Raw genomic sequence first — 13,971 nt, 5'->3', positions numbered from 1 at the left:
CACCGTTAACCAGGTGGAAACAAAAAGAATACATAAAAAATAGAACTTTGGTAACACGACCGCCAAAACAAAAGTCAACAAGTAAGAAAATACATTCTTTCTTTGCCAATCTTTTTACCTGGTTCTCCATTCAGGCACTGTTTTTAGCACTATGCCGATACAAAAGAAATACGGGTGTTGCACTGGTTAAAATACAAAAAAAATTATTGCTGATTAACGTACTTTGTCTCTCGGGGCGAGCGTTTCTCTCTGCCTCTCGCCACCATCACGTTCCTTCTGAAAACTAAAATTACTCGCCTAGTCAAAAACAGAAATGAGAGGCATATTTTATCCTACATATACATATATGTAAAACCATATTAATTTTAATTGACAATCATTTTGTGATTAGCAACCCAGAGTTAATATTTCTTATAAGCCGATTATTGTAAATATCGCAAGTTGATTTATTATTGACGTCAACCATGTGAACTAAAGCTGAATATATACGAGAGCACATTTGCTATGATGTGCCTGTCTATGCAACGCAAAATGTGAAATATCGCGCATAAGTGAAGCCATTCGATGTCGAAAAAATTCGAGCAGACCCCATCTCATAGAATCAATTGCGAAACACGCTGCAAAGCGTGAGATGGTCGACGAAATGATCTGGCCTGATAATCCTGGATAGTTAACGCGGGCGCGGACAACGCGAACTTTCGCAACTGCGTGACCTCTCCATCGCGCATCGGCGAAAGCACCGCTGAACAAATATGGAGTGACCGCCGTTACCGGCGGATGGAGGCGCGGTTTTAACACGGCTCGTGCATTTCCCTAATGATTTACAAGCATTATTGGGTATTAATTTCAATCTACGCGAGAGCGAGGGATAGAATGGCGCGTGACGCTGCCCCTGCACGCGAACAGAGAGCGAAAGAGGACAACGAGGAGAGAGGAGAGATCCCGGGGGGGAGGAGGGACGACGGTGGGGATCCACCGGGGGAGGACAGGTCGACGCCGCACGTCGCGGGCTACAAATCAACCGTTCTGAACAAATTATGAATGATATATTCGTTGCGCCCGCTTGATATATGCATATCTCCCGTCGGTGCCTCCAAGCCGCAGTCGCGGCACTGCAGCTTCGGAAAATCCGACCGTACTTTGCATACAAACGCGAGCGCGCCCGGCCGCGCGCGCATTAAAAAACCATAACCCGCCGAATAAGCGCCTTCTCGACGCGACGTGTCCGATTCGATGCGTTTCATTCGTGAAAATCAGCGTCGCGCGATCGCAGACGCGCGCATCGACCGCTCGGACGTTTAGCTCTTCGATTCGCGGTTTCGTAGCACCTCGTAGCCGCGTTATTTTTTCATCGCTCGCTTTCGCATGTTCGTCGCGTATTGTTTCAACGAAGAAGAGTACCGCGAACTGAAAAGTGCGTTTGATTTACTACGCTTCAGCATCCCACTGCGCGTGCACGGGGAAAAAAAATGTTTTTCGCGCAACATGCACGGGAGAGGGAGAGCAAGAGGAAACAGATTTTTTTTTTTTTCCGAGACCCGTCGATATGTCATATTAATGTGAAATAATTTTTTCGAATTTCGCAATATTTATAGAGAGCCTGAAATCTTATTTATATACCATAAACAAACTGTACTTTTTACCAAATATATTTTTTGCGAGCAGAACCAATCGATTTATGGTTTGCACGCGCTTACCTGCTTTTGTAATATCACTTTTCACCTTATTAAAAATTGTGATTTTAATATCCTTTACAGAGATAATGTAATATTTATTATTGTTAATATTTTACTTATATTTGAAGTTTTATTTAAATTATGCAATATAAATTTTAATTGTCTATATTTCACATGATACTCTTTGTAATAACACTCCGTCTCTAATTTTAAAAATATACGAGATTTAACTTCTGGAAAACAGAGTAAAAATATTTTGAGATATATAAGGTACAAAGTGTTTTTCAGCACATTTAAACAAATTATCCCAAGTTTCGATTTTTGAAATCATCTCTCCATCTTAATTTTTTTTTCATCTCTTAGATTAATATGTCAATTTCAGATACGAGTATTATTCATAATTGCCTCTCAAATATGAGAAAAAAAGGTGGAGGGAGGGAGAGGGAGAGAGAGAGAGAGAGAGAGAGAGAGAGAGAGAGAGAGAAATTTATAATCCCTTTTAAATGCCTCGCTGGAGGCGGGCTTTCAAGAATTATGTTAAGTGCTTTGACGCATTGTCCCCGTTGGTACAGAATTACTAGGCTTTTATACGCGTACGGCTTTATAACGCGACCGTTACAGCATTAAAATGTTTATTTACGCTAGCGTAGCTTACATAGCCCCGTTAATGGGTTTGCGCATTTCCAAATCACATCGCCATATCCGCGGCACCGATGTGTTTTTCTGTATTCGGAAACATTACGAGACCGACAAAGTGGAAATGTTCGGGGTAGCGCCGCCGGCGGCGTATACCGCGCCGAATTTGTACATAACGCGCGCAATAACTTGCCGCTATAAAAGCCATCGACAAATCAAATTTTGACGTGATTCACTGGCCGGCATAAATTCCAGGATCCAGCCAGAAGAGACGGCGGTGACACGGACATGTGTTCGTCCTCTCGTTCTCTCTTTCTCGCCCTCTTTCACTCTCTCTCTTTTTCGGTTTATCTCCCTCCACCCCCCCCCCCTCTCTGTCTCTCTTTCTCTGTCGCACCCCATTTCCCTCTCTTCCTCTTTTCTCCCTCGCACTCGTGACGCGCGGCTATTTATCGTTTTATACACCCGACGGGCAAGTTTTGCTGCCATTGCACGCGCGCACCGTCCGCGATTATCTCGTCCGCGCGTCGATGCGGACTTTTTTCTTCGCTAATTAGGACGAATGCGGGCTCGCGTTTCCATCACAGTTGTTTATTTCTCTTTCGCTCTCGTTCTCTCTCTCTCTCTCTCTCTCTTTCTCGCTCGCTCTCTTTCTCTTTCTCTCTCTCTCTTTCTCCCCCCCTTTACTGTTTCCCTCTGCGCTTCTGATAATTAAAAACCAACGACTTCTGAAGGTAAGAAGCCCCTTAGCAATCGCCGTGCCTTCGTCTTGTCCCTTCGTCCGTTTCTTGTACTTGCACCCGCGGCAAAATTTGCAATTCGAGATACTATGCTTGAGAACTAAGAAGGAACCAGCCTTAAGTCGCGATGCGCGTACAAAGGCTCGCATTGGCTCTTTGAGTAAGGCTCATCCGAGAGAATAATGAACAGGCGGCAGAAATATTTTACCCGATGTGCGGGATAATCAAGGCATTTCTGCATTTCCCACAATTTCACAGGCCGGCACTATGACACAGATGTCATTTTCTGTGCGATAATTAAAAAAATTATGTACATCACCAGTCAATTACGTATTACAGATTATCTTTGTTACTATAAGATATAACTCAAATTGCATCAGGAATAATGCTGCATTTGTAAAAAATGCTCTTAAAATAGAAATAAAATTGTTGTAAAGTTATAAAGTTGAAATTGTAATTAGATTTCACTTTACGCCGAATAATTTAATGAATTTTGAAAATGAACGATTATTTAATCATACATCATACATCTCTAATGTACAAAATTGTTTAGATTTCAGAAACGGTTGACTTTTCGACTTGTACTATTTATAATAATAGTTACATATAATGATAATTATGTATTTCTGTGAGAACGGAATTGTACGCGGCTAAAGATAAACGTCACACGACTAAAACCTCGTCTATACCGTCCAGGAACATTTCCGAGGAGTCATAATAGCGGAAGTCTCGAATCCTGTCCCTCAGAAATCCCGAGCGTAGGTATCGAGGCGTACGGGCGACGGGCTTTATTCGGGATTTCCTGAAGTCTACGTGGGGGCGAAGGTGCAGGGCTCAGCCTTGCATGTGGAGAAACGCGAACGCGAGCTGGCGCGTGTACGTGCGCCCTTGTCCGCGTGTGTATGCGCGCGTGATAGTATCGGTGTTCCAGCGGCGCTTGGGAGTACCTAATCTCGCGCTTCCTAATGGTAAACCGGGGGTGCTTGCAGGGTTGCTTAGGCGCTTGGCGCGCTCTCTCAAACCGAGTATATTACACTTACTACTGCAGAAGTGATACCGAGCCAATGGGCAAATACAAGTAAATCAAGATTGCCAGTGATTTGTGGCGGCCAGAGTGCCCCGGTGAGTTCGGGCCGTGAGTTTCGTCGCTCCCTGATACCGGAAACGGCCGTTTCAACCACCAGATAAAGGTGCTTTTACTGGGAGCGTCGATGACTACGACTACGACTACGACAGTGACGATGACGATGGTAACGAAATAATGATAACCTCGCTGGTATTTACCGTGTCAGTTGAGCATATCAGACTTTTGAATACAAATGGTGGTAGAGAGCAAATATATACGGGAAAAATATATGGCAATTACTTGTTTTATAAAATTACAAATTATGTGGACACTAACTTTTGAACATTTTTCATCAAATAACATGACAATAAAAACATAATGTTAATGATTTTCAAGTTAAGTATTATTTTACTTTGTATTATTTGTATATGTATATTTAATATTTTCTGGAGTTTAATGAGAGATCAACTTCAATGTAACCAATTGTATATTGTACGAATAAATATTTCCTGATCTTAAATATTTCATAAATGACAAAGGAAAGAAATACTTTAAAATTCCAATAAAATTAAAGTATAACAATTAACTATTACACTCAACTAATATCCGATATTTTTTGGATAAACATTTTTAGACTTAATTAAAGATTAATTCACATACATAAATATTACTGCGGTATCTTTTTTAAGCTTAAATGTTTTTCGAAATAGATGATCTAGCTGAGCTATTCCCTGATGAATAAGAAGAAGGTTCATCTAAGAACGATTTATCCGACAGCATCCGATGCGCCCTTTCTTTCATCTGGATGCAAGTCTAAAAGTTCGACGAGGAGACGCGCGTACGTGCAACAGGTGGCCCATAAAGCGTGCACGTCCGTTTATCAAGGACGAACGAGTGCATTCGTATTGACTGATGGGTGTTAAGGTCCATTGTAACGGTGATGTGATCTGTACGTATCAGCCCTAAACTTGAGCGACAGGAGTGGAAATTACTCGTGCTGTTTCTCACATGATGAAATCTCATGAAATCGATTGACTTGTAACGGCACGCACTTGTACATATGTTACTCGTATTCTAAATTCTAGTAAAAATGCACAATATTTTAAACTATCTTAAAAATCATTACGTTTGATATTAAATCATTTCACGATTTATGAAATCGCATCTGCGTTAAAATTCTGACGCGTAAAATATGGAGTTTTAATAATTACAGCTTGCATTTGATTACCTAATTTAACTAATAAAAATAGGTGCGGAGCAATGTCGTGTGTGAAATACGTAAAATTTGAATATCGTGAAGTGCATCGCATTTTTAAATAATTTTTATATGCCCTCGGCAAAGATGATCAAAACGATATGCTGCAGAAGGAAAAAAGGGATACCCGGAAGCAAAAACGACCAAAAACTTTAATTTATGTTACTTGTAATTATATATATCAAGGACAAATTGATGCAATAAGATTTAGGTGTGATATTAGATAAAGACTGACGTTAAAATAAATAGAATAGCAATGCAAAGGTACAGATAAATAAAAGGATGTGGATAAGTTAAATATTGTAAACCAAATCCCCTTCTTGGCTGTATAACTAAAGTAAATAAAAAAATATCTATATGTATATACAAAGGCAAGTCAATAATTTGTTACATTATTAACAATTGTATAGATATTATTTTTATCAAATTAACAGATGTAAAAAATATTAAATATAACTAGATAGTTAATACTCAAGATTAATTAGTATTCATATAGAATTTTTATCTGACAAAACTATAGACTTCTTTGCAAAATCGTAAAAATAATCTTGCACACGAATAGCACGAGATATTACGAAAGAAGTGTCGCCAAAAAGAGCTATTGTCGTCGAAATACCTCGTGGCAATAAAGCTGCGAAGATCGCAGATCGGACGGTTGCGCGCGACTGGCCGCCGCGTCGGGAGGAAGGAAAACTTTTATTAGCGAAGTGTCTCATTAGGTGGATTTCATACCGGTGTTTGGGGGAAAGGTAGATGCGCCTTAAGGAGAGAAGGCGGAGGGAAAGAGGGGGGGAGAGAGACGCGGAATCTGAGGAGGATACACCTCGGCGAATTCGCAGACATGGTGGGCCCACCGAGGCTCTGCATCACGGCCCCTCGCGGCTTGCCCCACGACGATAGTAAAAACTTTTACAGTCCTTATAATTATGGGTAATTCGCGGTAATTAACGAGGCTGGACGGAGTCACGCCGGCAATTTTCTGAGTAATATTTCTGCGACGATAATATCGCGCTTCCCTACGCCACACCGACGCGGTTGCCCTGGCGCCCCTCACATCGCTCCCCGCCGTGAATATCAGGATTAAGAGTCCTGCCGTTACGTTCTTCAGGGATTTCCCGATCGAAGAGGACGTCGCTTGGAAGTTTCCCCTCTGTGTCGATGAAAATTGCGGACGGCGACGCGCGCTAAATTTCCAGGGCGAAAGTTACCTTTCTGGCGATTTCGATTCGAATTTTCGGTATTCCTTGTCATCGAGATTGTAAAAAAATGTCAAAGAATAAAATAATAATTTAATATAAATGTTTAGTAGACATATTACCATACATACATCATACGCAAGTAACAACTGCACTGTTAAATTGTAAAGAGACAAGTTTAAACCAATTACTCGGATTAAATAATATTTAGTTATTTTTAACTATCATGTGTATTAAAATTTATTATTTTAACATAAAACATGTAGTTTAAAAAAACGACTATATTTATTTAACCAATTTCTGTAGTCAAATACCGAAAAGAACCCTGAAATATATTTAAAATCTTCGAGTTCAAAAGATTTTTTAACAAGAAAAAATAATTATTCAAAAATAATTATTTTTCGACTATTTACTAGTCCGTTAATAAAACTTACTTATCAATCATTAAATAATAATAAATATGTTGGACTACGCTAAAAACATTTTATTAAATTCGAACAGTTATTCCGAAAACAAAGTATAAGATTTAAAACATAAACTTTCTTAAAATCAGAAATAAGATAAAGATCGATTAAGTCGCATTATAAAGTTTTCTTATGTAAAAAAGGGGGGGGACTAATTAAAAAAAAAATTGCAGCTGTACCTCTATTAACACCTCAATTGGGGCGCCCAATGAAAGTCATTTAATGATTGCAGTGATCGAAGTAATAGACGAAAGACTTGAAATTCTTCGTAGTAAAATAAGCTCAGAAAAATTAATGTTTGTTACCCAAAATTGCGAGCGGAAGGCAAAATTGACACTTCTTATGTTATTAACAAAGTCTCCTAAACGAGCCAATAAATATAGAAAAGCATTCTCACTCTTTGACAAAACACATAGCTACAAAACAATTAACTTGAGAAGGACCAAATCGCATAGTCGAAACGTCGGAATAATAAAGAAACTTAGCCAGTTAGTCGACTACATAATTGCTTTCCTTTGAAACCAATTAACGCCTTTAAAAGCATTGTCCATGTTTGTTGAAGCTGGACTTTCTCGCAAACAGTAAGAGATAATCAAAAATTGTAATAAGAAGCTTTACCTGTGTTATTATATCATACAAAAGAAAAAAAAGAGAAATTATCCTATACAAAAATCTTATCAAGTGACAGCTTCTGTGCTGAAATTAATCTACAAAACTTATTAGACCATATAGTCACACGTCTTTTAATATATTTAAGAAGTTATCCAGACATTAAACAAAGACGAGAAAAAGTTTAACTTTGATTTGCAAATGGAAATGTGATGTATCGCAGCAAATACAATACAAAGATGTGAAAATAAAGCTCATTCTGATGCATTTGCAATATTTTCCAAAGTTCGTTTGTCCCGTTACAATTGACTTATTTTTTTTTATCTTTAGTATCTCTTACAATCTGTCCATCATAGGACATACATTTACTAATTAGTATGATCGTTAGGGGCCTGAAGAATTTTGTTCACTAACAAAATTCAGTTAACTTTCGATATTAAATGTCAGTCAACAGACTTATATATAATAAAAAAAATTATTTGGCAGAATCCAACACCTTCACCACGATATTGTCGACCAATCCGAATTCGATTTGTTAAAAAAACTGCTTACAAAGGAAGAAATCAGTTATATACACAGAATAAAATAAAGTCATTAAAAGCCAGATGAAAGTTCTGGCTCTTTGAGCCATCTTGAAATTAAAAGGCTGATGAGCCTGAGAACTTTAAAGAGTTGTTAGCTCATGTATCCGTATGAAATTTAATGAATTCAAAAAATACAACTGTAAAATTTCTCTATCTCAAATTCTTAAAATAATTTTTTTTTAAAAAAGAAAGTGATTCCATTGACAAATTCTCCCAATGTGATATAGTTTACAAAATAAATTGCAATGATTGTGAAAGCTCTTATGTTGGCCAAACAAAGAGGAAATTAATGAATAAAAAAACACGAACAAAATGTAAAAAAATATATATATTCTCAAGTGTTCTCGTGAGTCATTGTATGGAAGAGGATCACAATATAAATTGGAACAAAGTTCAGGTGTTAATTGAACCTTATTATTAGAAAAAATTAACATCCAGAATGATTTACATAAAAAAAAACAAAAGAAGGAACTGAATAAACACGATACCTCTTTCTGATGCATATCTTTCCATCTTAGATCGTCTCCCCACTCCTTAAAACTGATTTATCTCCTGTCAATCCAATCAGCAAAAGTTATTTCATCCCCACACAGTTTCACAGCTCACAAAGATCAAGTACTTCGATATTCTCGACATTCACTTAACCACGCATGTTAAAAGATTGTGTATCACTTAATCGTAGAGTTACATATATAAACTTTTTAGTTTCTCAGGTAATAACTGCACATAGAATTTAATAGTAGGACATCTGTATATATATCTTTTATCACTTAAAATTGTCTAAAATTTAAACTTCAACTACAGAATATTTTTATGACTGGTTGAATTAACTGTCTTGGTGTTCGACTATTATCTGAAGACAAAAAGTTTCTGTAAGTTTTAATTTCTAATTTGTAATGTTCAGTTACACGTTAATTTATTTATAGCATTCTCGATGTCAACTTTATCTGTACATACGTCTTGCAACACAATCTTTTTGTCTTATTCAGTAAAAGAGATCTGAAACAAAACTCATTGACATTGAACACAAGAGGCCGACATAGTGACTGAAAAGAATTTAAATGTTCAAAATGATTTCTTACCTACACATTTAAGCTTTTATGTAAACAACAATAGCTTAAATCGATATGGAAAAAATCCGTCCATAATGAATTATAACAAGCGAACTAAAAAAGAAGTTGTTCTCGTAATTTTTAATACATTGGAAATGACCACATTCATGGTCTGTATGTTAGATGTGTGATTGTCTTTGCTTATATTATTCATTAAAACTGTTAGCGCACACAACATCTTACGAGGTTTACGAGCCCTGTTTTTTTTCTCTAAGTTATTTTTATATTATTCGCATGTTCTATTTATCTCCTTCATTTTATATATTTCATGAAAAAAAGAGATGGAATTATAACTTCACTAACATTATGAATCGAATGTGCTCAACATCAAAATATCGATGATATAATATATATTACGTTGAAGGATGAGTTTTGAAACGACGATAATAAATAGATTACAGACCATGCGCCCATAGTCGTAAATGCAATTATCACCAAATTGCCTGTATAACTGAGTTACATCACTTTATCCTGTATGGCTTTAAATAATATCTCAAAATTTTCTCTGGCGCACACATACAGACATTATAGAATTATTTTTAAATTGTTTTAAAATTATTTTGGTTACACACAGACATTCAATTTTAAATACAACTCGTGGCAAGCATTGAAATTGGCATAATTTTAATAAAATTAAATAATTTTAATGAATTTAAGCTAAAATATACACAACGAAAAAATAACTTTTTGTCCGTGATATTAGAATCGTGACAAAGCCAACACATAACACGTATTTCTCTGTATCTGTTTCAAAAATGCAATTTATCAAAATTTAGTGAAATCATAAGATGAGGGATATTGAAAGGACAGATCAGTGAGATTAGTTTTCAGTTCCTGCAAGCTAAGTTGTGTATGCTTATAGTGGGAGTATGATCTATAAGACAAAGGCAGAGTAAACACAAAAGCAGATACAAACGCGAGCCTCGCGGCGTCAGTCTTTGGTGCCTGACATCTCGTCTACAAAGGCTAGGGACGTCAATTAATTAGTTGAGTAGCTTCAACTCCTGTTTCAAACCGGAGGGAATAAGAAAATTCGGGCTTCACAAACTCTCTCTTCTTCCTCCCTCTCTCTCTTCTCTTTCTCTAGTTTCGACTTATCAACGAGATTTCTGACGAAGTGTAAATATCTATTCTTATTTATTCTATGTTAACTTTTTCCGCGCCGAATCTATTTTACATGATTTGTATCATATAATATAATAATAAACGTGTATGTTTTGTGTGTTGTTTATTTTGTTATATTTTTGTTAAAGTTTTATTGAATAAATATTTATTGAAATATTTTTACCTTATTCTATATTGCAATTTAGATTTTTTTCTATAATAATATTTTTGGGAATTTTGAAATAATTATGCAATTTGTTTTTTCACAAATATAACAGTCATGTCTCGCACGGAAGGCAATACCACGACACTGAAGAAACGTGTTAATACGATTGCTATACGATTACCACCAAAGAAATCTAAAATAAAAAAAATTGCAAGCTTACAAACTAACACTTTTACTTTAATTTAAAAAAAAAAAAAAAAAAAAAAAAAACACACACACATTTTGTGAAAATAAAATAAAATTGTGTTACACAGCGAATGCGTATAAATTTCAGAGGGCATACTATTTTTATCGTAACATCAAATTACAAATCGCAGTATCGTGGCATGCCGGTAGAATAGAGAAGCAAGTGAAAGGAGGATAAAAGTAGAGGAGTCAAAGACGGGGATGGATCAAGTGCGCTTCGAGAATTGCGGGAACGACAGATACGGTTATCGTCCTGCAATACAATCAGCGAAGTTTCCACGGATGGCAAGCAATAAAGCTTTATGTATATTACAAGGTCCATGCAACGATACTGCTCGTACGTGAGCCTTTCATCAAAGCGTTTCTCTTCGCTCGATCTTTTTTTAGACAAGGAGAAAGAACTTTGCCGAGCAAAATGGATTGAATAAAGCTACAACGTATGTTTCTCTCCTGTGTATGGGAACTCCAAAAAACTCTCCAATACATTCTCGCATATCGACGCGAATAAACTATTCACCGGTATTGATGGACGCTAGAGACGGCAACTCAATTTTTAATGTAAATGTCCTATTTTAGGCATATGGAACACATTATTTGTATTTTATACTCAGTCCCACGGTTAGAAATATCTGGACCTCGTTATAGTTTCGTTGCGGAAAGTATTCTGCGTAAATGCGGCGTTCAAAATCGCATGGCCAATTGAAATCACGAGGGAATACAGATTTGCTATTTATACGGTCCGTCAACAGCGTGTCCGATTTGACGATTCTGCCGTGGCGGGTAAAAAAAAAAGGCCGGCCGACACGCTGGCTCGCGTTAAAAATGCAAATTCGCCGGCGTAAACGAGGCACGCTAATTTTACAAAAAGCTCATCCCCACCGCTCGGCCTGAAGGCTGCCGACAGAATAACTCATACGGCCAGTAGCGGCACCAGCAGGACAGTCACTGTTGGCGAGTGTCTGTGGCGAAATGAACGTTTTAATTCCCCTCCATAAAAGCCAACGACAAATCAAACGACTTTGACATGATTAACTGGCGGGCATAAATATCGGTATCAATGCACGTGCACGTGCAATGACGCGTCGCGCCATGTCCGCGATTGTCTCTCTCTTCCTCTCTCTCTCTCTCTCTCTCTCTCTCTCTCTCTCCCCGGCGCGTCCCCGTTCCCGCCCTCCTGCACAACCCTTCTCGCCCTCTTGCCGCCCTCGCATTTGCCCTTTCCCTCTGGCTCGATGCGCTGCGACGCATTTTCTCCTTTTCGTGCCTCGTCGAGCAAAAAACAACACCGCACACCGGCGCGCCGCGCGCAGATGCCTGGATATTAAATATACAATGAATTAGCGTGCACGCTGCCTGCCATTAAGAGGAAAAGAGAAAGAAGAAAAAAAAATACAAGAAGTGGAAGAGGAGGAGAATGTATGCACGCGGCCAGAGTGCGCGAGATCCAATGCAAGGGCGATTGTATGCAAATGAGGGCCGTGAGTTCGATCAGGGCCCGACGTTTCCACTTCGAGAAGGGGTACGTACTACCGTACCATTTGGCTATATTTCCCCGCCTCGTGCTTTTTTATGCGCCTGGTTATTCCAGCCACGCCGTGCAAATGCGAGAAGAGAATGCAGTTCGTGTGACAGAGGTAATAGGTTGCGAGTAACACAGTTAATTGGCGCCTCGCGAAAAAATACGCGTTCCTTTAACGTCTTCCGTATTTTTGTCACGCGATATCTCGTGGTATTGATTGCGAATATATCAACCCTGTGAATGAACTAAATTGTAAAACCAATTATTATTAATAAATTTGGCACATAAATATGAATAGCAAACTTGTATTTCTCGAAATCCGAAAAATATCCATTGATTCTTTCGTTAAAACTTTCTTATTAGATTTATTATTATGGTCCCCTTATGATATTAATTAATACGGTTCTTTATTTAATTCAACAATTATTTTTTGTACAGTTCGATAGTTAATTTAGAAATTTTTAAGAAAAGTTCCCTCCAGCCATTCGTCAGAAAACAATCATTGTTCTTCTAAAATTTATGATATAAAGGACTTTTTTAATATTCTACAGAACTTGTGCTTCAATTAGTCTAAACATTCAATTAAAGTTGATACTGAAGAACGATCATCACATATATATGTATGTATGCAAAACAATTATTAAGTAGCTTTTCGTCAATAAATACAAAAGCAGCGTATACTAGCTGAAAATTTTACAATTCAAATTGTCAATTAATGTTTACTGCATATGATGCTTCTTTATTTTCGCGCACTTGGAGGAGCATCAGCTGCATCGTCGCGACATCTTGGTACATGGTTCAGAAACCGTGTAACACAAGGATACGATCGATAGTATCACTTGCTAAATGTAATATGAGATTAAATTTAATTATTAATGTTCGACAGATATGATTAGAAAATATTATTGATTTTCCTGCATTCATGAAAACTGTGACCTGACCTGATTCAAAATAGACAGAATTAAAAAATAAATGTAAGAACGAAATGTTTTGCACACAAACACTAGAGTTTTCGTTTGTTTTACTTTGTAAACGAGAAAAAAGAAAAACGCGTAAGATATGTCTCCCTTTTATAACTGCGTATCTAGTTAATTGCGCATTCTTAAACGTCATGTAAGGGTCGGAAATTTAAGAGGATCCTTGGGAAGTTTAAAAAGTTTCCGGTGGGTGTACGTAAGAAACTAGGTTACTGCAACAGGTGGGTACTAAAGTAAATATACGCACATTACGTCCACTTCTTAGGAATGCATCTTTATGCAAGTTGATCCTTTTGATGATTAATAATTAATTTGTAACGCGTAATGCTTCAACGAACAATATATTGTAAGAAATGACTGTACCAACTGGAACAATCGCAAATTAATTTTCAAAAATTACAAAATCTGGATACATATTTTTCTAAACACATTTTTTGGTACGTAATGAATTTCTTTAATTTTATTTTTTAATAAAACTTTAGCAATTTATTAAATATCTGTATTTATTTTTTTAAACTAAGGAATCAAGCATCAATTTTTTTGTTATAACATTTTATTATAACAAGCCTCAATAATTTCTTGACAATTAAAATTATATATATATATATATATATATATATA

At 37.0% G+C, this 13,971-nt stretch overlaps 1 long non-coding RNA gene across 1 annotated transcript; it reads right to left on the bottom strand.

Moving 5' to 3' along the window:
* Positions 1-8,536: 8,536 nt before the first annotated feature.
* Positions 8,537-12,115, bottom strand: LOC118645246. The gene is made up of 2 exons (XR_004963015.1): positions 9,309-12,115; positions 8,537-9,225 (listed from the first exon to the last, which is right to left on the bottom strand). It is a non-coding gene; the product is annotated as an uncharacterized LOC118645246 (long non-coding RNA).
* Positions 12,116-13,971: the final 1,856 nt, after the last annotated feature.

The sequence above is a fragment of the Monomorium pharaonis genome, chromosome 4, assembly GCF_013373865.1.
Source record: "Monomorium pharaonis isolate MP-MQ-018 chromosome 4, ASM1337386v2, whole genome shotgun sequence".
In the NCBI taxonomy this organism is placed as follows: domain Eukaryota; kingdom Metazoa; phylum Arthropoda; class Insecta; order Hymenoptera; family Formicidae; genus Monomorium; species Monomorium pharaonis.
This window is presented reverse-complemented; position numbering and strand designations above follow the sequence as displayed.